We start from the raw sequence: 24145 nt of genomic DNA, 5'->3' as shown, positions 1-24145 counted from the left end.
ACTGAAAAAAGGAATCCTAAAATCCATGTGGCACCACAAAAGACCCAAGTAGCCTAAATAATCTTGATAAAGAACAAAGATGAAGGTATCACATTTCCTGATTTTAAAATATATTACAAAGCTATAGTAATTATAATAGTATGGTACTAGCATAAAACAGACAGCTAGACCAATGAAACAGAATAGAGCCCATAAATAAATCCATGGATATACTGTCAACCGATCTTTCAAAGAATATCAAGAATACACAATGGGGAAATGAGAGAATCAAGAATACACAATGGGGAAATGTTTAACAAATGGTTTTGGAAAACTGGATATCCACACATAATTATTTCAATATGGCCAGTTCTATCCTGCGTCATTGGTCGTTTCAAAAAATAAGGTTATTTTAATTTGCATAGCCATCAATGACACTTACCTCTTAAATCACCTTTATACCATCTTAATTTCCATCCCAGAAAGAGTGGTAGGTATGCCAGTGTCTTTTGAACTTTTATTTGGTAATTTTTAGATGAAAATCTAATAATTTTTGAGTGTTAGTCTATTGCCAAATATTCTAGCAAAATGTAGATTTCAAAGAGACTGTCTTCAAGAATCATGGCCCTATGTGAACTATTCTCACGAAAAAATGCACCCAGAGGTGAGTGTCTTCACCCTAGACATGCAATAGTAATTCCTACTTTAATGCTGATGATCGTCTGCTCACAATTACTCCATCTTCCTGGGTACTTCTCATTCATGAATGTTGATGCTTGCCTTTCATCTAGGACCCACTCAGGCTCTACCTCTCTCAATGACTCTGGCCACAAATTACATTAGTACTATTCAGACACATTTATTTGTTTTCAAAAGTCTTTGAAATTCCTACCTGACCAACTAGAATATTAATTTCATGAAAGCATCATCTGTCTTTTACATTTCCATATCTTCCACAATATCCATCACTTTTTTGACACTCAATAATATTTAACTTAATAATACATTCGATATGGGAGAATTATAATTTCCAAGTTGAATCTGAGGTTACCGTCTACCACCAAAGATATTCAAATTTGCCATATTTGATTACAGAAATGTACCTTAACTTGGAGAAATCAAGACATCCAGGGATTCTTAAGGGCTGGCAGTGAGGAAAGTAGAAACAAGTGTATCTCAAGCAGGAGACAGTGAGAAAGTAAAAGCACTAATATCAGATTGAAACTTAGAAACCGATGTAAAATCAAACTTTAAAGACAAGGCTAGGAAAGTGAAGGTAAATAATGGAACCAGGTTTTAAGGAGGCAGTGGATCATTAAAACTAAGGATGTACACAAGACAGCTCAAAATGTTTCTTGTGTGAAAGGGCTATAGTACAATGGTGGGAAGGTCTTAAAACTTACCAGTTCATTAGGTTGGTGCAAAGTAATTGAGGTTTAAAAGGTTAAAAATAATTGCAAAAACCGCAACTACTTTTTCACCAACCTAATAACACCTTCCACATTGTGGACTGAAGTAGTCCTACTGTGCTTCCCCGGAAATAAGATCTAGCCAGACAATCAGCTCTAATGCGTCTTTTGGAGCAAAAATTAATATAACACCCTGTCTTATTTTACTATAAGACCCAGTATAATACAATATAATCTAATATAATGTAATACTGGGTTTTATATTAATTTTTGCTCCAAAAGATGCATTAGAGCTGATTGTCCTGCTAGGTCTCATTTTTGGGGAAACACAGTATATCCAAGGATTTTTCAATGCAATTGAGTTCTATGGTTCCTAATGGGAAACTGAACAATAACAAATAGGAGATGGAACTAATACTATTGAATGCCTTCAAAATGCCAAGCACTTTCTACATGTCATTTCCATTAATTCTCTCATTAGTTTATGATATAGGTTTTTATTAACTCCATTTAACTAAAGAATACACTGAGGTTCAGAGAGATGAAGTGATTTGTCAACACTAGGAAATGGTATTTCTACAACGGGAAATTTTGCCCAACTCCAAAGCACATTTTATTCCTTCTACTCCAGGTTGTCTATCTATGACGAACATTATCTCAACAATAAGGTACATCTATTTTTTGTTTATGGTCAGACATGTACTCCACAAACTATGGTGACTTTCTGTCTCATGTTTGCATTTGTCTGTGTTTGTTTGATTGTTTTTCATCGGAGGCTGAAACTCCAACCCTTAATCTTTGTTTTGGCATGTCTCTTCTCAGCATCGATTCTACCTCTTCTCCATATTGCACAGGGTGTCTGATACCAGACTCATCTCCTCAGGCAAGTCCTGACTTTTCTGTTTAGCATTTGGAAGAATTGATTTCTATACAAATGAGACAAAGGAGTGTGACTATGTGTGTGTGTGTGGTAATAATTAATGTACGACAAACTGATATGGGAATTAATATGACCTGAACATATTGGAATTAATTTTAGCCAAATATTTTTGCAAGAAGAGGGAGCATGTTGAATAGCCACCCAAATCTTTAATCTCCTATTTTATGCCAGGGTCCTTCCATGTTCCCCAGGCGACTGTATGCAGCTATGAAGTTTCAAGTAGTCGGACAATATCTAGGTGTTCTTCCATTCCTAATTGTCTTACAGATACATGATGGATCTGTAACAAAATGAACACAGAGAATGAAAGTAAAAAACAGATATTGAAATTGGTTAAAAATGCTACAATAGCGTTGCAATTATGTAAACCTATCCCTTCCCCAGCACCTAGAGATTACAATTACTTAAAAAAAAATAAATAAATAAGATAAAATAAATAAAATAAAATAAAAAATGCCATTCTTTAGAACCTTTGAGAAGTGGCTAAATCTTTGCAAAGCAAATGTTTCTAGAGAAACCATTTGACTACAATGAGCCTTTTGGGAAAATGATTTGATCTCATTTTCCCACCATGGGGTAAAAATGATTTCTGCCACCAACATGCTCACCTTGGATCAAAGAAGACTAGAATATGCTAACAGACCTTATTACAACTACATTTATATCTTCCTTGCATTATGATGAGATTGTTTTTATATGGTGAACATATTCCAAATGTAAACAAAGAAAAATGAAGCTGAAAGCTGCTAATGTTAAGTTTAGAGCTTGCAGAAAATACCAGCTAGTGAAGAACAGCTGCCAGAATAACACACTTGTACTCGCAGAGATAATTTTTCTCACTGAATTTGAAAGAAATTGTAATGATGAATCATAAGCCTTGCTATAAATAAATTATGGCTGCAAATTGCCAGATACAAAAATATTCTCATTAAAGTCCATTGTCTTTGAAGACAAAATTGCCTCATTTATTATTTCAGTAGACTCCAACCAATTTAGAAAAATTAAACCCTGCATTATCAAGCATGCTTGATATGCACTGAAAATACATTAAAACAGAAACAGGTGCTTTTGCAATCTAATAGGATCAATCACTAACTATCTACTATAAGAAGGATGCTACTTTGTTGTGGAAACAAGAGTGTCTTACTGAATGGATGCCAATTGCAACCAGCCAAGGACAATGTAGCATCAGCCTATGCCATCCAGTTCATTTACTCATTTGTTCATTTATTCAACCAATTCTCTGCATTTCCGCTGTACTTGTTACATGCAAGGCAATTGGCCAAACATGGTGAGAAATCAAAAGATGATAAAAGAATATTGTCATTTAAGCTCATGGATATTCTCCAGGAGAACAGAAATGACATGTAGTCAAATGAAGTTTATTTAAGATTGAAATTGAGTGACACGTGCAATGTCTAGAAGTTGAAAGGCAGAAAAACCAAGATTTTGATTGGAAAGGCCTGGAACACTTGTGAGAAATTGACATTATGTGAATCAGAGACTGCAGACTATCAGGTTACTACAAATAGATATTAAAGAAGAATAGTCCAGGTGGAATGCAGAGTGAGAAACAATGCAAAAAGGGAGTAGTAGTGAGGAGTTTAGAATAATGGAGCATTAAAAAAAATTGTGGTAGATAAAACTGAAAAAGTCAGAGCCAGACTGGAAGTTTAAAATCAAGCAAACAGGTCTAGATCTACTGGTAAATACTGAGGCATAATTAAGAGTATGTAAATTGATTAATAATACAATAACAATGTGCAGGAATGTATTGGAAGAGTTATGCATGTTGTAGTAACTGTGGTACCTTTAAATAATAAACACTATACAACTTCTACATTATTGTACAGAAAAGTGGCATGTGATGGTAAAAGCATGCAATCAATCTGAAAAGCAAAAAAAAAAGGATTAAAAAATTAAGTCATTTCAATTAAATGTTAGTGAAAATAATATATAATAAAATTGTGGGGTGAATTAAAAATATTCAATATGGTGAGAAAAAGAAAAAAATATATAAATATGAATGAGCTTAGATACCAGCCCAGAATTTAGAAAAATAGCAAAGTAAATGTCCAAGGGAGAAAAATCATAGATAATACTTATTAATAAAATGGAAAATATACAATGGAAAGGATCACAACATTTATTTTTGAATGTCTAATTAAAATGAGATCATTTTAGCATGAGTGAGCTATACAAATGTGAGAAAGTTCAAGTAACCAAGGTCAGAAGAGACAAAGGAAATATTGCTAGAGATGTTGCAAATGTTAAACAAACCAACAACCTAAGGGGATTATGAACAATTTTAAGTCAAAAATTAGAAAATGTAAATAAAATAAAATAAAAATATAATTTACCAAAACTAACACAATTAAAAATACAAAACTGGAATAATTCTAGGACTATTAAATAAATTTTGTATGTGTAATCACACAAATAAAAAAAAAAACTTTTCACAAATGTACCTCCTGATTAGATGGTTCCACCATTCATTCAAGGAAGACATATTATCTATAACATGTAAAAATACATCAGAGATAAAGTATGAACATTTTGTAATTCATCATATGAACCCAGTCTAATCTTGACTCAAACTATAGGAATAACACAAGAAAATTACAAGCCAGTATTTTTTCATAAACCCTAAAAAAAATATAAGCAAAGCAAATGAAGCAGCAAAGGCAAATACTATTATGTCATGTTGAGTTGTATTTATCACAGGAATTCAAGGTCATTTTAATGTTTTAAATCCAATGGAAAATTATGTAGAAAAGGCATATAATGAAATTTGTAATCCATTCATGATAAAATTTCTCTATAAACTAGAATGCCGTGCAACTTCCTCAACATAATAAAAGGTATGTGAGAGAAACTTAGAAAAAAAGTAATATTTAAATATTGAGGGTTTTTTTCTTAGAGATTGGGAAAAAGTCAAGGATTCCTACTTTCACCATTTCTATTTAATGTTAATGGAGAATCTAAATAGTCTAATAGCCAAGAAAAAAATGTGTGTGTGTGTGTATATACATGTAACATTATCAGTATTATCAAGTATACAGGATTTACAATCAAGATCTAAAACTAAACTGTACGAAACCTGACAATTAGGTTCATGAACTCATCCTAGAAAAAGTGTTACGAACAACATTGCTGAATATCACTATGGTCAGTTTTGAAGTACGCCCCTTAAGAAGATATGCACTGATGCCAGTGCCTAGTCCACCCTTCAAAGTAATTTTGGAATGCTTTTTATGGAATGGCTATCAGAGCTGCCATTGTATTACCCTCAATGTCCTGAATATCATCTGAATGTCTTCCTTTCAATATTTCCTTTATCTTCAGGTAAAGGAAGAAGTCATTGGGGGCCAGATCAGATGAGTAGGGAGGGTATTCCACTACAGTTATTTGTTTACTGGCTAAAAGTCCCTCACAGACAGTGCTGTGTGAGCTGGTGCATTGTTGTGGTGCAAGAGCCATGAATTGTTGGTGAAAAGTTCAGGTCATTTTCATCTATTTCATGTGGCCTTTTCAAAACTTCCAAATAGTAAACTTGGTTAACTGTGTGTCCTATTGGTACAAATTCATAATGAATAATCCCTCTAATATGAAAAAAAGTTAGCAACATCATTTTGACTTGATTTGGACTGACAGAACTTTTTTGATTGTGGGAAATTGGCTGACTTCTATTGTATACTTTGATGCTTTGTTTCAGGGTCATATTGGTACACCCATGTTTCATCACCAGTGATAACAAGGCCCAAAACATTATCTTGCTTCTCCAAAAGGTCTTGGCAAACTTTGACTCTCCTTTGCTTTTGTTCATTGGTGAGCTCCTTCGGGACCATTTTTACACACATCTTTCTCATGCCAAGATTTTCAGTTAAGATTTCCCTAACTGCTTCTCTATCGATGATTACTTGGTCTGCTATGCTTCTCACAGTCAGCTGACTATTTTGACGCACAGTTCGATGAATTTTTGCAATGTTTTCATTAGTTCTGCTCGTTATTGGCCGCCCTAACCTCTCTTCGTCAGTGACATGTTCTCCTCCTCAAAAATTGTTTAATCCATTGGTACACTGCCCTTATCCTCATGGGGTTATGTCATAAACTTGGATTAATATGTCCTTGATTTCAGTTCCACTCTTGCCAGGTTCAACAAGAAACTTAATGCTCAGACATACTCAGGATGGCACACAAAAACACACAACAATAATGAATGTCACTCAGCAAGACACCACCACACATCTACATGAACACAGCTGTGAGACACTGATATACCAAGGTTATGAAACCTTACCAAGCTATTTGTACAGTGCTGCCCACGTGAGTGCATAGTGGCAAGTTCGCGAACTTAATTTTCAGCCGCATATGTCTGCATACAAGCTCAATGAATTAGAAATAAAATAAAAATCAACATTTAAAATAGCATAAAAATATACACCTAGGAATAAATCTATCAAAATATTATGAAATATTTACATTAAAATATATAAACTTCATTGACATTAAACTAGTTTACAATAAAGGGAGAGTTATGCACTATCAATGAACTGAAGTACTCAATAATAAGTGATGTCAATTTTTTTCTGAATTACTTTATAACAACAGAATTTATAACATAATTTGTAGTAAAACTTGACAAACTGTGTGTGTGTGTTTGTGTGTGTGCGTGTGTGTGTGAATTTTTAAATTTGTAAGAAATGCAAAAGGTAAAAATCACTTCAATAGGGGACTTAGTCAAGTTTCCCTAGAAAATAGTTTGGAAAAAAATCTTAAATACTACTGTAATTCCTTCTTGCGAGTTTGAATATCAGAGAAGAAAACAAGGAAAACGTGATTTGAAGCAGGAAAAAAAAAATGAGGAGCAAATATGATCCATTCTCAAACTGGCCACAGCTTCACAAGGAGACATAGCCAGTTAAGTGTCCACACAGGATAGCTTAAATAGGCTGTCCAAAAATACCAGGCCTCAGAGGTCCATGCAGGAAAGGAGTGGAGAAGGAATTTGTCAACTTCCTCCCATCTCTTATCTCCCATTGGCGAACTTGGTGACATGGGAAGATAGCCTGGTCCTTTAGGCCGCTAATGGGGAAGCCTTATCTCATGTCCTGCCATGTGATACTTGCATCAGAATCTAGAATACTGGAAGAAACCAGGGACTCCGGGCATTGATCTCAGCAGTGAAAGTATGTGTCCCACACAAGTCAGTCAACTGCGTTGGAGTCAAGTTGGAGCAATCATCTCAGGGTCCTGGAGACGGGTAAGACGGACAGAATCCAAGGTCACATATAAGATAAATTCAGTACAACAATGTGGAAGGACTTTTACCAGATATCAAGACTTAATATTAAGCTCTAATGATTAGTCTCCTATGATAATAAGACAAGCAAATAGTCCAAAGGATCAAAAAGAAGTAATGAAATAAAATCAAGCCTATATGGGCATGATTTATAATAGACAACTTTTGTTGTGCCTTGTAATCCACAATTTATTAATCTGGGTTTAATTACAATAGTATTAACTTTATTTTTTAAACTATATTTGTCAAATTGACTTTGTTAAATTGTGTGTTTGAATATTATATTCAAGTAAAAACTAAGATAAAACAAATACAAATGCTCCTGGCAAGGGTATGCATTGTTACTTGCATCAGAACCACTTCTATATTTAAAAAAAAAAAAAAAAATCAGCTTGTCAGTATTTACAAAATATACTGCAGGGATTTTGATTAGATTTGCATTGAATTTATAGATTGGTTTGGGCAGATGTCACATCTTAATAATGTTCAGTCTCTCAATCCATGAACACAGTATACCTCTCCATTTATTTGGATCGTCTTTGATTTCTTTCATCATTGTTTTACATTTTTCACCATATAAATTCTACGTAGAGTTTGTTAGAGTTGTATCTAGATTTCTTAGACTATTTGGCTGCTGTAACCAAACACCACAAGCTGGGAGGCAAATAAACAACACACATTTATTTCTCACAGTTCTGAAGGCTGGGAAGTCCACAAGCAAGACATCAGGTGGTCGGATTCTGGTGAGGGCCCCCTTCCCAGTTCCCAGACAGCACCCTCTTGCTGTGTCCTCACCTAGTCGAAGGGGCAAACAAGCTCTCTGGGGCCTTTTTTTTCCTTTTTAATAAGAGCACTTAATCACCTCCCACAGTCCCTACCTCCTAATACCATCAACTTCGGGTTTAGGATTTCAACATATGAATTTTGGTGGGCACAAACATTCAGGCCATAGTACAGTGATACCTCGGTTTTCTAACATAATCCATTCCAGAAGACCTTTCGAGCTCTGAAACGTTCAAAAACAGCTGAGAGCTAGGCCTCAGGATCTTGCACTCAGCGGAAGCCTCGTGACATGTCAGACTTCCGAGGTGTGTTTGAAAACCAAAGCATTTACTTCTGGGTTTATAGCGTTCGTAAACTGAAATTTTTGTCAGCGGAGCTGTTCGAAAACCGAGGTACTACTGTACTAGGTATTTTATTTTTTGGTGTAGTAAATGGTATTATTACATTTAAAGTTCTGATTCCAATGATTCATTTCTAGTATATAGATATGCAATTGATGTTTATATATTGACCTTGTAACATGGGACCTTGTTACACTCACTTATTAATTCTTTTTTTGTAGTTTATATAAAAAATGTATTTGACCAAAATATAGAAACAGTGATACTATTACATATGATACAGTTGCAAGAATCTAAATGAAAAATGTGTTTTTATTCAATTTCACAATTTGTTAGTCTATCTCCTGGGTAGTGTGATGAATTATAAATAGGAGTGAGGGGGCAGAGGAGTTGGATAAGCTAGAAGCAGGGTGATTTTTAGTCAGAATTATAAATTTGAGTTGGCAACCTATACTGCTGGGGAATATGGAATGTTTCAGCTCTGAGATGTTAACTGAGAAAGCAATAATATAACAAAGCCAAAGTGTGCAACCCTGTCTAGAAAATACTCCATATCCAGTTAAATCAGGAGACTCCTGGTCTTTTATTAACTTAGTCATGAAAAAGAATTAAAGTCCTAGATATGTAAATCTTCAATTTATTATTCCCTAAAGTACAGAGGAGATGAAGTTAGTCCAGTTACTTTATCTTTGCTGCCAGAGAGGCCCCTTCTGCCCAATATTTATTAATAGAAAGATGCTCTTGCTCAATTTTTGATGGCAACAGGCTTTTTGATATGGCTCCCCTGAACAGAACTAAGTTAATTCTACCATATTCACTCCTGCTGAGTGGCTGGTTTCATATCAGAGAAAATCTTATGACTATCTCCCAAGCATTCTCATGCTGACTGTTCAGAGGATGTTTGTTCTGCATGGTAGCATGTGGAAATGGGCCAGGGTGATTAGGTTAACCCAGCTGTGGTTTATGACTCCCCACAATAACACCCCCCTTTCTTCCTCTGGATGGAAAACCCCCACTCATTTTAATGTGATGGTCCCTGGCCTCCTGTAGTGTATCCAACAGTGGCCCAGAGGTTCCATTCTGCAAACCTTTAAATTGGTCAGTGACTAGATATTGGAGTCTGTATTTTGAAAGTGTAGGTTGTCTAATCTCCCAGGAACCATATGCCCTCAGTCTTAAGAATTTGTTCAATGGGAAATACCCTGCCTACCTTAGAAATAAATGCAATTTAAGGATAAAAATAGAGGTGAAAAAGCTGGTGAAATTTGAAAAAGAAAAAGAAGAAGGAGGAGGAAGGAAAGAATTAGAATTAGCTGGTGCTCAAAGCTTCTCTGAAACAAAATATTTGGTCACATATTCATAATTTGCTTGACATTTCCAGGAAAGCGCAGATGCAGTAACAAAAGAAACTTCTTATATGAGAAGAGAAAGACACAGAGGTCTGGAGCTTCTGGAGCTTCTGTTTTGGTTGTATACAGTTAAGTTCATTTAGTGTGTGATCTAGTATCTGATATAAGCCCACATTCTGTTCTTTCTCCTGGGCAAGTTTTTCTTCCAAGTCATCAATTGTCTTTTCCAGTTTTGCAACTGTTCTCTGCAAATTCAGCAGGGGTCTCAGCCTCTTTCAGTTTATCAGACAGAAGTTTAATTTTGTCTTCATATTTATCCTCCTTTTCAGGATACTTTTCAGAGGCAGCCTCCAGTGACTTCAGGTTGTTAATGACATTCTTAAGTTCTTCTTCCAGGTCACCACATTTTAGTTCAGATACCTGGGCACGTTCCTCTGCCCTCTCCTGCTGACCCTTCGGGATGACCAGCTTACCAGCTACCTCCACATCTTTGTGGTCGGCCTCCTCTGCAGTGTGCTCGGCCTCTTTACGCTGCAACTCCTGGATCTCCATCTTCTCATCTTTCTTGGCCGGGTTTTCTATCAGTTGCATTCCTCTCTCTCCCCTGCAGCCTTTTCTGCTTCCTCCAGCTTCCTCAGGGCCATGGCCAGCCATTCTTGAGCCCTGTCCAATTCTTAAGGAGCTGGATAGAGAGACTGAGAGCTGCCACCTACCCTTGGGCTTTCTCACGCCACTGGAGCTCACCGTCCAGCTCGAGCAGCAGGCCCTGCGCGGGTCCTCGCCTCATCGGCCGGCTGGGGCAGAGCCTGTATCTTGTAGTCACCACCTCCCGGGAGTTGAGGCCAATCTCAGCTCAGAGGCACAGGGGCACAAGCAGCGTGAGCTGAGCAGGGCTGGACTCAGCTCCTCGCTTGCTAATTCTACGAGCTTCTTTTGTAGATTCTTTGGGAAGTTTATGAATAGAAGCACATGTATTTCTTATGTTCTAATTCATCTCGATGAATCCCTGAAAATATTTCCTAGACTGACCAGCAGCTTGTCCTTTCTTGTACGTCTTATTATCTTGATAGTTTCTGTTTAGTTTTATTTTTGTATTTGTTTACAAACTCATATTCACACTTTCAATCACATCACCATTATTTCCCTATTGACAGGACTTAGACCAAAGTAGGTCAGGTGACCGACTCTCTGGTTTGTTCCAGACATTCCCGAATTTAGCCCTGATAGTCCCGTGTCTTAAAAAAAAAAAAAATCCTCATTCCTATGCTAAACTGGGATTTAGTCATCCTTGAAGTAGGATATGTATTTTAAGAAAATATGGTTCCCACTATGAAAAATCACATTCAACATTTCTATAAATATCAATGCTAATATTGATGAGTAAAACACCACTCATCAATTATACCTGTTCTATCAGTCTTCAAGTCAGATCGTTTAGTTTTTAGAGCTCTCTTTTGGTAAATTGGTGTATTACAACATTTAATTATATAAGTACATAAAATATCCAGTGAATCCTGTACCTGGTAACCTAGGAAATTTAAATTTTCTTCACAAAATCTCTATGCATGTACACTGCCCTGAAAATATCTATACAAGTTATCAGAGGAATAGCTGGCATTCAGACAAATGTATCTGCCATTTATCACATCTCATTGAGAAATGAGCTTCATTAAACCCTACTGACTTTGCCTTCTAAAACTTTCCATCTTGCTCACCTCCTCCCACTTCCTGTGACAAACAACTAAACAATATGTTCATTCTTAAGGCTCCTGGAAAACTCAGCAAGAAGTGGAAATCCAAGGTCTTCTGTAGTTCTAACTATGATATAGGCAATGGAGAGAGGTTTTTTTCATACAGATTACTTTTCACCACAGGATGCAGATTTTTTGTTTACTTGACATTATTAAACACAATGAGAAAAATAAATAGGAGAAAGATTCTAAAAATGATTCTGAAGGATATGTGATAATATGGAAAGGAGGTCATGATATATTACAAAGTAGGGAATAAGCGGATTATAAAGCAATATGTGCATTGTGATCCTGTTTTATAATACATGCATAGGTGTGTTACTGAATCGGTGAGAAAACTCACTTAAATATTAACATGTTATTGCTGGGTGGTATAATGTAACTGGAGAATTTCACTATAACTTCATATTGCTTCTCTATTTTTAAATGTCTACAATTCCTAGTTTAATATAAAAATACTGAAAAATATTCAGCTAATCAAATTATAAAAATTACTACTTTCTGAATATTTGAATGGCCAATGTCAAAACAGTATGGGGTCATCTAAACGGCACCAGACAGTCAAGCAGGTGACTTTAATTCAAATTGCTGTTCTAGGTCTTACTGACTATGCAAAAAGGTATTCAACCCTCAGGAACCTTAGATTTCTCATTTGCAGAATGGAAATAAAATATCTCATGTTTTCTGGGAATATGAAATGAGATTATTTATGCAAAGATACTTTGAAAGCTCAACTGATAAAAATACCTAACATTATTTTGAAATAATTACTATTTTGAGGGTTTTAAACTAGATTCAATTTTCTTAGATTGAGATTTTAAGTTTATTCCTGGCTGGTTTGTATATTTGAAAATTAAAGGCTATGTTAAAATACAGAAAACTTTGTATAAAATGTCTTTAGTTAAATCCTTAATGGAGCAAAATATGTATCCTATAATCAGGTATAAATGTATTCCTTTGTTGTTGTTTTTTCTTTTAAATCCTAAATATATTTCCAAAATGTATTTTTCTAGCATTTATATAAATGTTTATATTGGATATGTGAATGAATAAATATCTCCCAGAGCTATATGTTTTTAAAACAAAAATAAGTCAAATCAATTTAGACATTTTTATACAATATCAGGTTAGCAAGAAAAAAAATGTGTGGAAATTTGAAGACGCATATTCTCAAATCTCTTTGAATGTTGTCTTAAAAGATACCTGTCACATTCTTCCACAACCATGTTGTATGGCAATACTGGTGGCAATTGGGAGAGCTGTGCCATTCGTAAGTTTATGTGTTCTGTTCCAAGTGAACATGGAAATATTATGCAGCAAAGCACTGGTTTGTGTTTAGGAAAAGTATTTTGAGCATCTAGCCCTTAGAACATTGAATGGCCAAAATGTTTTAAATTCAGGTTGATTTTACTGGTTATATCCATAAGGTCTCAATGTCATGTCTCTTTGAGCTTCTAGATCGATAGCAAAAATTTTATGCTTTCTGATTTTATACATTTTCTTTCCCTAGTTATTAATTGGTCAGCAACATGTATTTGCATCCATAGGAGCTAAAGTACTTTACTATGTGTAAGAATAAAAAGGAATAGAATATGAGGTTACTGCCATTAACAAGTCACAGATCTAAACAGTCAGATTTCCCCATCTAGTTAGGGAAAAAAATTCTGGAAAATTTCCTTTTTCCGTATATCCTATTGACATTGACTCAGTGCTTCATGAAACTTCAGCGCTCACCCTCTATCTTATTATTCACCTTTCTGCAGAGTTTATATAGTATATACAGCCCCTACTGTGTTAGGTCTAATTTAGGTTTTGCACTTACTGGTCTGGGTCTAAATCTAAATCCCTCGTGCAGAGGGGAGCTGTGCTAAATGGTAGTATTAAAGATACTGAAAGCCTTAAGATGCTGTTTATATGGTTTGCAAGTCATGTTCACTAGACGCACTTTTCGGCAGGATTTTATTAGAGTCCCACCAATTGACAAAGATTGAGAGCTGGGTTGCCATGCTTCTTGAGGTTTATACAAACTTAAATCAACTCAATAACCTAAGTAAATATTCTTTCCACCTTATAAACAGCTCTTTCTGATTAAGATAGAATTCTTAACGTGATGTAAAGGTGATAAATGTTAGATTTCTTTAGGGGGAAATGGTGAATCGTCCTCCTACCCATCTGTCTTTAAATATTTAGCAGAAACCTCATGATACAAAGTAGCTTTTCACAGTGTCATAAAATCCTTCACCTGCATTGATTTTTACCTTTTTGTAATGTGCCATTTGATTCTCCATCAAACTTAAAATAGAGATGTAATGAATAGGAACAAACATGGGTACAGTTAAATGATCCTACTTGGATATTTACACATAAAGAGACTTCATGAAAGGGAATAAAGAAAAGTACAAATGAAAACTTAATCATAACTCAATTTTACTGGTCCAAAAATATTTTGTTGTTCATAGAAAGTTTCTAGAATGCCATATTATTTGTTTTTTAATTAAGGTCCTTTTATTCTTCTCAGACATATCTCAGATTCTGGCAGGGCTATGCATTTATTCCTCTTCATATTGGAATGTGTGGCTCTCAAATGCATCAATAGACCACCTGTGCAAAAATTGTTAGAGGTCCATGAAGTTAAAGAGATGAACATTCACAGCTACATTCTCTGTGCCTAGAACAGTGCCTGGTACTTAGCTGAATAAAATGAACTCATCACAGTCCATTTGAGTTAAAAAATCAAATAGTGCTTCTTGTACTCCAAGGCAAATTCAATATATGTATTCAAATACAATATATATACTTTCCATATGGCTGAACTCAGCTTAAAGATATTTCATATGCTTAGCTTTTCATCAACATGTGCTCACACTTTTTAATTGTAATTTTTATTCAAGTTTTCCCTTAGGTTGTGCCTACTCAGTTTTATTCATTGCCCATTCCACTGGAGCTACTGATTTTATGAATTAATCATATTTTTATAAAGTTTTATATCATTTTAACAGATTCTTTTGAAGCAGGGCAATTCAACTCTCAAGACTCACCTACTATGACTACCTAAAAAAATTCTCTTTGAGTGCTTTGCTCAAAATCGTTTTTTCAAGCAATTTTGGTGAAATTTTACTACTCAATAGAATACAAATAGGTGTATCAGAGACATTTTTTTCTCATTGTTAAGCATTCAAGATGAGGCTTGTCCACAATATTAGTGTTCCATTTGCAAAAGGAGGCTTACACATAAAATGAATATGTTTCAAATATAAACTGAATTCATATATAAAGTAAGAACCGGTAAGATGTGTATGTGTTCTTTAACCTTAGAAATCTTTGTTTATTCAATGACATTTTAAATGATAGGATTTGTGTAAATTTGGCTAACACAATGTCCCACATATTCTACACTTTACAGAAAACATGTGCTTCTTAGAAAGAGCTATTTGAAACATGGCTAGCAAATGGAAGAGTTCACTTTCAGTTTTCAGAACCTCCAATCTGATGTGTGCTACACTAAGGCAACCAGGTTTCAAGCCTCGGGTTTAGAAGAAATTGTCCTCACTGACCCTCTGAATTACAATACCTGAAGATGCAGTCTTCTAGACATTAGGTTAAAATGTCCTTCGATAGAAGAATGGATAAAGAAGTTGTGGTATATATACACAATGGAATACTATTTGGCGGTAAGAAAAGATGATATAGGAACGTTTGTGACAACATGGATGGATCTTGAGAGAGTAATGCTGAGCGAAATAAGTCAGACAGAAAAAGTAGGGAACCATATGATTTCACTGATATATGGTATATAAACCAAAAACAATAAAAGAACAAGACAAACAAATGAGAAACAGAAACTCATAGACACAGACAATAGTTTAGTGGTTACCAGAGGGTAAGAGGTTTGGGGGGTGGGAGAAGAGGGTAAGGGGGATCAAATATATGGTGATGGAAGGAGAACTGACTCTGGGTGGTGAACACACAATGGGATTTGTAGATGATGTAATACAGAATTGTACACCTGAAATCTATGTAATTTTACTAACAATTGTCACCCCAATAAATTAAAAATAAGTTGGTATAGTCTTCATCTTTTCCTCCAGATATGGACAAGTTGTATCATGAAATAAAAACTGTGTTACATACTATAAGTGATACAAAGATGGCATGGTATCTCTCCTTAGGTGATACCCTGTAAAGACAGAGACCATGTAGAGAGAGAATATTTATGCTCTAGGGAATACAGAGAATGCCAGCAGAGTACCAGAGAGTCCAGAGAAGAAAAAGTATGAGTCTAATGGTAAACACCTTAAAGTCATATATAAACCTAGTGATGAAGAATGAAGAATGGATTGGGAAATGATTAACGGACATTGTGGTAGGCATGCCAGAAGAATCTTATGTTTTTGGAGAAGGAACTGGTATAAAAAAAATTCACAGAAGTGTGAAAGAACACAGACCACATTCAGAAAAGTAACAAGCCACCCAACTTACAGAAAACAGCACAAGAAAAGTTGAGGACGGGCGGTTAGCTCAGTTGGTTAGAGTGCGGTGCTCTTAACAAGGTTCGATCCCCCATGGGCCACTGTGAGCTGCGTCCTCCACAACTACACTGAAATAACTACTTGACTTGGAGCTGATGGGTCCTGGAAAAATACACTTTAAATAAATAAAAGCTTTTTTAAAAAAAGTTAATTGAGACCATGATTTATAAACAACAACAACAAAAAAAGTTGAAAATGAAGTAACTAAATAACATCCAAAAATATGTGCCTTCTGTAAATCAGGTGATAAAAATAACTGGGTATTGCATGAAAATATATGAACATTTGTGCAGGAAATATTGTGGAGAGAAAAGGAAGACTGTACCTGAAATAGGTCAGTTGATTACACAGTATTTGGACAAACCTTAGTTCATAAGCCTATTTTAGAAAGTTTTCATTCTGTCCAAAGCAAGGGAAAGATGGGATACAACAAAGGAGACTGAAATGTCTGAAAATAGCCTGGAACTTTGCCAGAGAATGAAGCAATGCATGTAAATGTGGAAAATAGAGAAGAAAAGGAAAGAGTGGATATTCTAGAGCAACAGCATCAATTCTGCACATACTCAACCATCTAGTACAATCAGAACTACAGAAAGAGGATTTATCAGGAAAAATCATTTTCAAATGACAGTACTAAAAAAGTGGCCTGAGTGCCCCTTGCATAAATAAGGTTTGTCAATCTGAAACACTGGTTCTTCTCACAGGTTATTTAAACGAGCCAAAAAACAATGTAGTTAAAGAGATAGGGGGAAATTTCTTGCCACCCAGAAAGAAGGTGTAATATTCCTGCTGTCTTTTTTTGGTTAGTGTATAAAGTTGTTATTAACAAAAATGAAAGTGGAGCTCTCAACTAATTAAATGGAAGGAGGTACAAAACACTGAAGCTTCTATTGGACTGGACAATAGGTACTTCACAGATCAGAATGACAGTAATTTATAGTCCAGGCCCAAATTCACATACCAGTGCTGTAGTCATAATAATAACGCCTGACTCTAAGCTCTCAAACCCATTACTTTCCACAATCAGTAAAGGGGAGTGCCTATAAGTTAGAGAAGTCCATCCCCACACCATCACCCTTTAAATTAATGTGAAAGTGCTCTCAGCTTAAAATAAGGTGTCAAAAGAAAAAAAAATTCTGTAATACATCAACCTGACACCTATGTAACTTTACTAACAATTGTCACCTCAATAAACTTTAATTTAAAAATAAATAAAATAAATAAAAACTCTCTAATTTTAAAAAATAGATTCAATAGTAGTCATTTTACTGTTGAAATTAGGTTAAATCCACAAATAATTGACTATAGAAAAATTTTTTCATTAAATTCATATTTTTATTTTATTTTTTAATAATCATTTTATTTTTTCAACTAATATAATATTATATTAGTTTCAGGTATACAACAAAGTGATTGGACATTTATATAACTTACAAGGTGATCACCCCAATAAATATGACACCAAAAAAAAAGGTTTCAGAAGCCCTGCAATTCAGGATAAAATTTGGGAGTACTACTACCAAATGTTCAATTAATGGAAAATAAAAATTAAATATTTCCCATATGTAAATATGTGTTCAATTTTGTACAAATGTAAAGTTCCTGGTACGTGTATACTTAAAAACACAATGAAAATTAGAAAATAAAGAAAACACCTCACTTGAATGAACTTGTTCAGCTGAAGCAGTATTTAATTTTCAAGTTATGTTAATAATGAAACATATCTATGAACTACTAAAAACATTAATACAGTAAACCTTCAATAATTAAAGATGAGAGAAAAAGAAAACAGTGCCATGAATAGAAATAACTTTAAATTGTATAATTTTAGAAGAAACAAATTTTCCAACTACTCTATGTCTTAGAGACAATGCTATAAATGGTCAGTCACATCAGTGTAAATTGATGTCATGTGACATCCACACATTGTTAATATGTAGTTTTATCTAATTTTCTTTTGTTTAAGAAATTTGTTAAAATGAACATCAGCCAGTACATTTCATTTATTGTTACATGGAGATATGTTTCTATGAGGAATTGCTATGGATACAGTAGTACAATTACTACACTATTTGAGGTTGAATATTATTAATTTTGTGAGGGAAACATTAAAAACGTCTGGGTAACAACTGTACTTTTAATGTTTAAAAAGTATGCATTTCCTTTTCTTTAAACACTATTCTTCAATTATAGTTTATATCCAATATTATATTAGTTGCAGGTGTATAACAGTGACTAGACATTTATATAACTCACAAAGTGATCACTCCAATAAGTCTCATATCTTTCTAAAACCATATGTAGTTATTGCAATATTATTGGTCTTTACACAGATTTTTCATTAGTGAAATTGAATTTGGGCAGATACACTACTCTAAGGAGAGAAGGAAAACTACACAAGCTGCCACATTTCAGTAAAGGATATCCAAGTAACAAACATCTGCAAAGTTCTGAATAATCAGTAGTTCTGTAAACATCAGCCAATCCCTTAATCTTCTTAATTTAAAGATTAGGACATTGGAATAAAATCTGTGTTTTTATGCAAACTGTGCACATTGTTCATCAATAGAGAGATTGTCTGTAGGTTTGATGCCAGACCACCTGGGTTTAAATCCTGGCTCTGCCAGTTACTGGTTGTGTAGCCTTAGGCACAGTGCCCTACCAACCTATATTGTAGCTCAGTCTGAGACAAAAGGGAAAATGTGTCTCTATATACAAGGTATGATCAAACAATACGGTGAAGGTTTAAATTTTTAAAAATGTTACAGTATAAGACACATTGCCATTAATCCCCCTCAAAATACTCCCCCTCACTTTGAACACACTTATCCCATCATTCTTGCCACATTCTGAAGCAGTTCTGGAAGTCCTCTTTCGTGAGTGTCTTTACTTCATCCTAGATCATGACGATACTCCGTGTCACACATCGCTTCTATTATGGCAATGTCTGCCAAACAAAAACATTACAGTGTGTCCTCATCCACCTTATTCACTGGATCTGGCACCGTGTGAGTTCTGGCTCTTCCCCAAAGTCAAAATGACTGAGAAAGGTAAACGTTTTGAATCGATTCAGGACATCGAGTCAGCCATGACAGTACAACTAAAGGCACTCCAAATATTCTCTTCTATTTGATCCAAGTGGAGAAAGTTAATAGAAGCTTTTATACGGAGGGTGTTAAAAAAATGTATACACATTTTAAGAGATGTTATCTATGCTCAAGCAGTAGTTTGCCGCAATCAGAAGTGTCTGGGCACTGATGGCACCCACTTTGAGCACCTCTTGTAATCGCAGAAGTCAAACGTGACTTGCATCAGTATATATTGAGTATTACAGTTAATACAGTTTTTTCCTTTCTTAAAATGTGTACACATTTTTTGGCACCCTCTGTATATACACATGCCTGTGAGATATATATATATATATATATATATATATATATATATATATATATATATATATATATATGGTTGATGCAAAAGTAATTGCAGTTTTGCAATTATTTTTAACCTTTTAAACCATAATTACTTTTGCACCAACTTAATATATATATATGTATACATATGTATATATGTATACACACTATATATGAGCTTGTATAAATATATATATGTGTGTATGTGTGCAGATAGATGATAGATAGATAGATAGATAGATAGATAGATAGATAGATAGATAGATAGACACAGACATATCCCTGAATTGCCAAACATGTTTGTACACCACTGTGAACACGCAAACACTGTTGGCAAGGGGTCATAACAACCGCTCACACTCGGGAACAGTGAGGTGATTAGAAACAACTTCTCCAGTTGCACAATAACACTGGATCATAAAACAAATAAACAGCAGTCTATCTTTATTTAAAATTGTGACATTTTGCTTATTATGAATTTACTTGCTTTTGATTTTAACCCATTGCATCAAATATGATTAACCTTAATTATTGAGTTTCTTAACATGCTTGAATTTTGAACTGAAGTCAACTGCCTCACTTGAACTCACTCTCTTCTCATCCTTACTTAGGCAATTACTTAACTCCTCTGTGCCTTATTTTCTTCATCCAAAAATGAGTTACTGCTTATAAAGCACTTAGAATGGTATCTGCCAGCACATAGCAAGTACAAAAAAGATGTCATATTATGTTATCATCATTATCCTTTTTATGAATTAATCTACTATCGTTTTTAGAAAACTTGATTTTTCCACGTAATATCTTCCTGGAATTCCACATCCACTGGAACTATGACTCAAGGTAGAACTGGCCTCAGAGCAAAGATTGGGATTACACTAGTTATAAAGAGACAATGTACCCATTTTAGGGATGCTTTTATGATGTTTAAGAAACAAGTTGTAAGATAATTGAATTTTCATAAAAGTCCCTGGCATAGAGCCTGAGCATTCAATAGAAGTATGACAAAGAGGACGTTCTTTGAACAGGTGCCTTTTCAATATTTTTCAAGTATATTTTGATGTAGAAACTAAGATGTAAAAATAGAAGAAGGAATGTGGAAGCGAGAAAACGATGCACTAAAAGAAGGTAGTCAAAGTCTGGGGCCTCTTCTATGTGCTAGCTATGTGTTTCTGCTCCGAAGTCAGCCCAGCTCAGTAGCGTCAGAGCCTGGTTATGCCTCTGTTGAGGAATTAGAGTTTAGGCCCTCCCCTGTGGGGAAAACAGGCTCTGTGTATTTATGACGTGATTATCAGCATGACAAGAACACTTAGTGTAATGTCAATAAGACGTTATTTCCCATCAGCTCCAACAGGGAAATATATTATTCTTAAGAATTTAGACAGAAATAACAATGTTATTTATATTTTCTGGCAGATATTTTTTTTTTTTTTTCTGCACTTTGAATAGCAGACTTTCCTGTCATGAATATTCTAATCAGGTTGGAGATTTCAGACCTAGCAGAGTTCCCACAAATGGCAATACCCTAGTAAACTAGAGCAACAAATATCTGCCTTTGGCAGCAAGAGAAAGTTCTGTTTTTCACAAATTGTTCCAGTACATCTTGGGCATTCATATCAAGAACCCTAGATGGTTTTAAATAAGGAAAAACTGTCATGTTTTGCCTCTACATTTGCTACAGTGTTTCCTCGAAAATAAGACCTAGCAGGATAATCAGTTCTAATGCATCTTTTGGAGCAAAACTAATATAATATCCGGTGTATATTATATTATATTATATTATATTATATTATATTATATTATATTATAGACCCAGTCTTATAATAAAATAAGACTGGATCTTATATTAATTTTTGCTCCAAAAGACTCATTAGAGCTGATTGTCTGGCTAGGTCTTATTTTTGGGGAAACATGGTATTACACTGGGCTGAGTTTTATACTCTCTGGCTGTTCTCTCAGTAATTAGTTCATTTAAATATATAAAAAATATAAATTAGGACTTGACTGTTTTTAAAAGAATGAACTAACCTTGTGAATGATTGAATAAATAAATGACCCTGACAGAAAGTGCAAAATGTCTGACATGTTTTCTTACTCTTGACACCCCCAGTTAATTTTCCAGCAATAAAACTTGCTCAGTGAAACAGACAATTTTTGGACTGGTAAAAATAAAATTAGCTTAAAATGTCAATGGAACATTTTTGAACTGGAAAAATATGCCAACGTTTTTTCTGTCAAATATTTGGTTAGGAGAAATGATAGAACCAGTCAATAATAAAAAGTTCCACAATTTTAAATAATAGAATAAATATTCCAAATATATCAAAGTATACAGGGGAGAGTTGCATAAAATCAATTACCTTTAAATAATAATTTTAAATGGCCATTTAAATCAGAGTCACTCATTACAGATTATAAAGAACATGTACCCTAGTGATAATGTTTAGTTTTGTTTCTCACCCTTTGTGGCACACAATGAGTAGAGGTTTTAAAACATTGCAATTACAATGTAATGGAAATTACATTACAAATTGATCATATATCCTAAATAGTTATTTCATGGACATGTGCAAATCAAATATGTTTTACCCTCTACACTCATTCAAGGTTAAATCATATATATGTACATATGTATATGTACATATATATGTATATACATATATATGTATATCACATATGTACATATATATATACACATATATAAAACTTTCCATGTGGCAGACACATAATGAGGATAAATGTAACATAATCTCTGTTCTCAATTAACTTATAGTCCAAAGGAGGAGACACCCCGGCAATTGCAAGACTACCTGGTATGTGCTGTGACAGCACCTAGTAAAAACCTAGTCTTGGACTGAAAGGATAAGGAAAGCTTTCTTGGTATATGTGGTGGCTAGAAGAATCATAAGGAATGAAAAACTAATTATAATTCTGGTCAATAACTAGATAAAAGTATCCCTAAAAATCTCAAACTGTGTTAAATATGCCAACATTTAAGAGAGACTGCCCCAACCCACCCTCTCTAAGCTATAGCTCCTGGAGCAAGTGCAGCCATTTCCTGGACTCCACTGTGGCCTCTGCCCTGGCCCTACAGGTTGATCTCTACAGTAGGATGAGAGAAGTCAATCTTATCAGTGCTGTTTCAAAAAAGTTAAGAGGAGAATAAATAGTAGGCCGTTTCAGCTTAATTGAAAGGCTGCCTAGAGAAAGACTAAGAGGCACAATAGAAGAGATAAGCAATCTGAGGTTACACGAAACAGGCCATGGCTGTCTGTAGATCTGAGTTGAGGGTGAAGCATTAATAGCAGGAGGAAAGAGAAGCTGCTTTGGAAAAACTACTAAGTCAAAGGCAGAAGAAAAGAAAAGTATTGGTTCAGAGGGTCTCAGCTTTGGGTCTAGTTTCATCTCTATAGGACCCTCTCACTGTGAGTCTCCTTCACATTTCCTAAATTCATTTCCTCCTTTCTTGATCATTGAAATAACTTTCCATTATTTAAGGTAATGTGAGTGTCCCTCCCAGACAAATGGGTCTAACTGGAACAGAAATTATCAGTCTCCATTATAATATACAGAAACATATTTTAAGGGCCTAAAATCTTTTAAATTACCTTAGTGAGAATACTTTTAAAGGAAAGGAAAAAATAGATTTTAAGACAATAAAGATGTGGGACAAGATCACCTAATTTAGACTAAGTGAAATTATATGTATTCAATATTATTTATAAAAGGGAAGACGGGGAAAGGTATGTTTTGCTACACCTGCTGCACACATGGACTTTTAAATGGCTATAGATAAGCCTCTGTCTACACTGAGTTCCTGCTCACTGGTCAAAATTGCTAGGCTTTACCTCAGAAAAATGGCCCTGCAGACCCTCTGGCTAATAGGTAGAACAATACTGAACATGCTGAGTGACTCCTAGAGCACAGTTTTCCTCCAGACATTTTAGACTCCTCATTGAGCTCCTCACTTAAGTAGACAGAGACAGGCCCACACTGGGTGCTTGTTTATTTAGCCTAAAAGGATAAGAGAAGGCAAACGGGTTAACATCAAGCAACTAGGATGTTATATGCTGCATCATTTCCATTGGCCATTGTATTAATTCTAACAGTATGTCAGTGATTTAGGTTCTCCTTTCTCTATCGATGAGAAGACTGACATCAGACATTTACCCAAAGATCACACATTGGGATTTGAACTCAAATATGTCTAGCTTCAAATCACCTGTGCCATGCTGCCTCCCTATCCCATGGAGAGATTTTCCATTTGTATGCTTTGTTTAGTCCCCACAACTGACTTTTATACCCTGAAACACTAGAGACAAAGGGTCCCAGGAACTGCAGTTGTTGCTGTG

General features: G+C 34.8%; 1 pseudogene; it reads right to left on the bottom strand.

Moving 5' to 3' along the window:
* Positions 1-10111: 10111 nt before the first annotated feature.
* On the bottom strand, positions 10112-13860 carry LOC109456564 (uncharacterized; annotated as a pseudogene).
* Between the last annotated feature and the right edge of the window lie 10285 nt (positions 13861-24145).

The sequence above is a fragment of the Rhinolophus sinicus genome, linkage group LG02 (assembly GCF_036562045.2).
Source record: "Rhinolophus sinicus isolate RSC01 linkage group LG02, ASM3656204v1, whole genome shotgun sequence".
In the NCBI taxonomy this organism is placed as follows: domain Eukaryota; kingdom Metazoa; phylum Chordata; class Mammalia; order Chiroptera; family Rhinolophidae; genus Rhinolophus; species Rhinolophus sinicus.
This window is presented reverse-complemented; position numbering and strand designations above follow the sequence as displayed.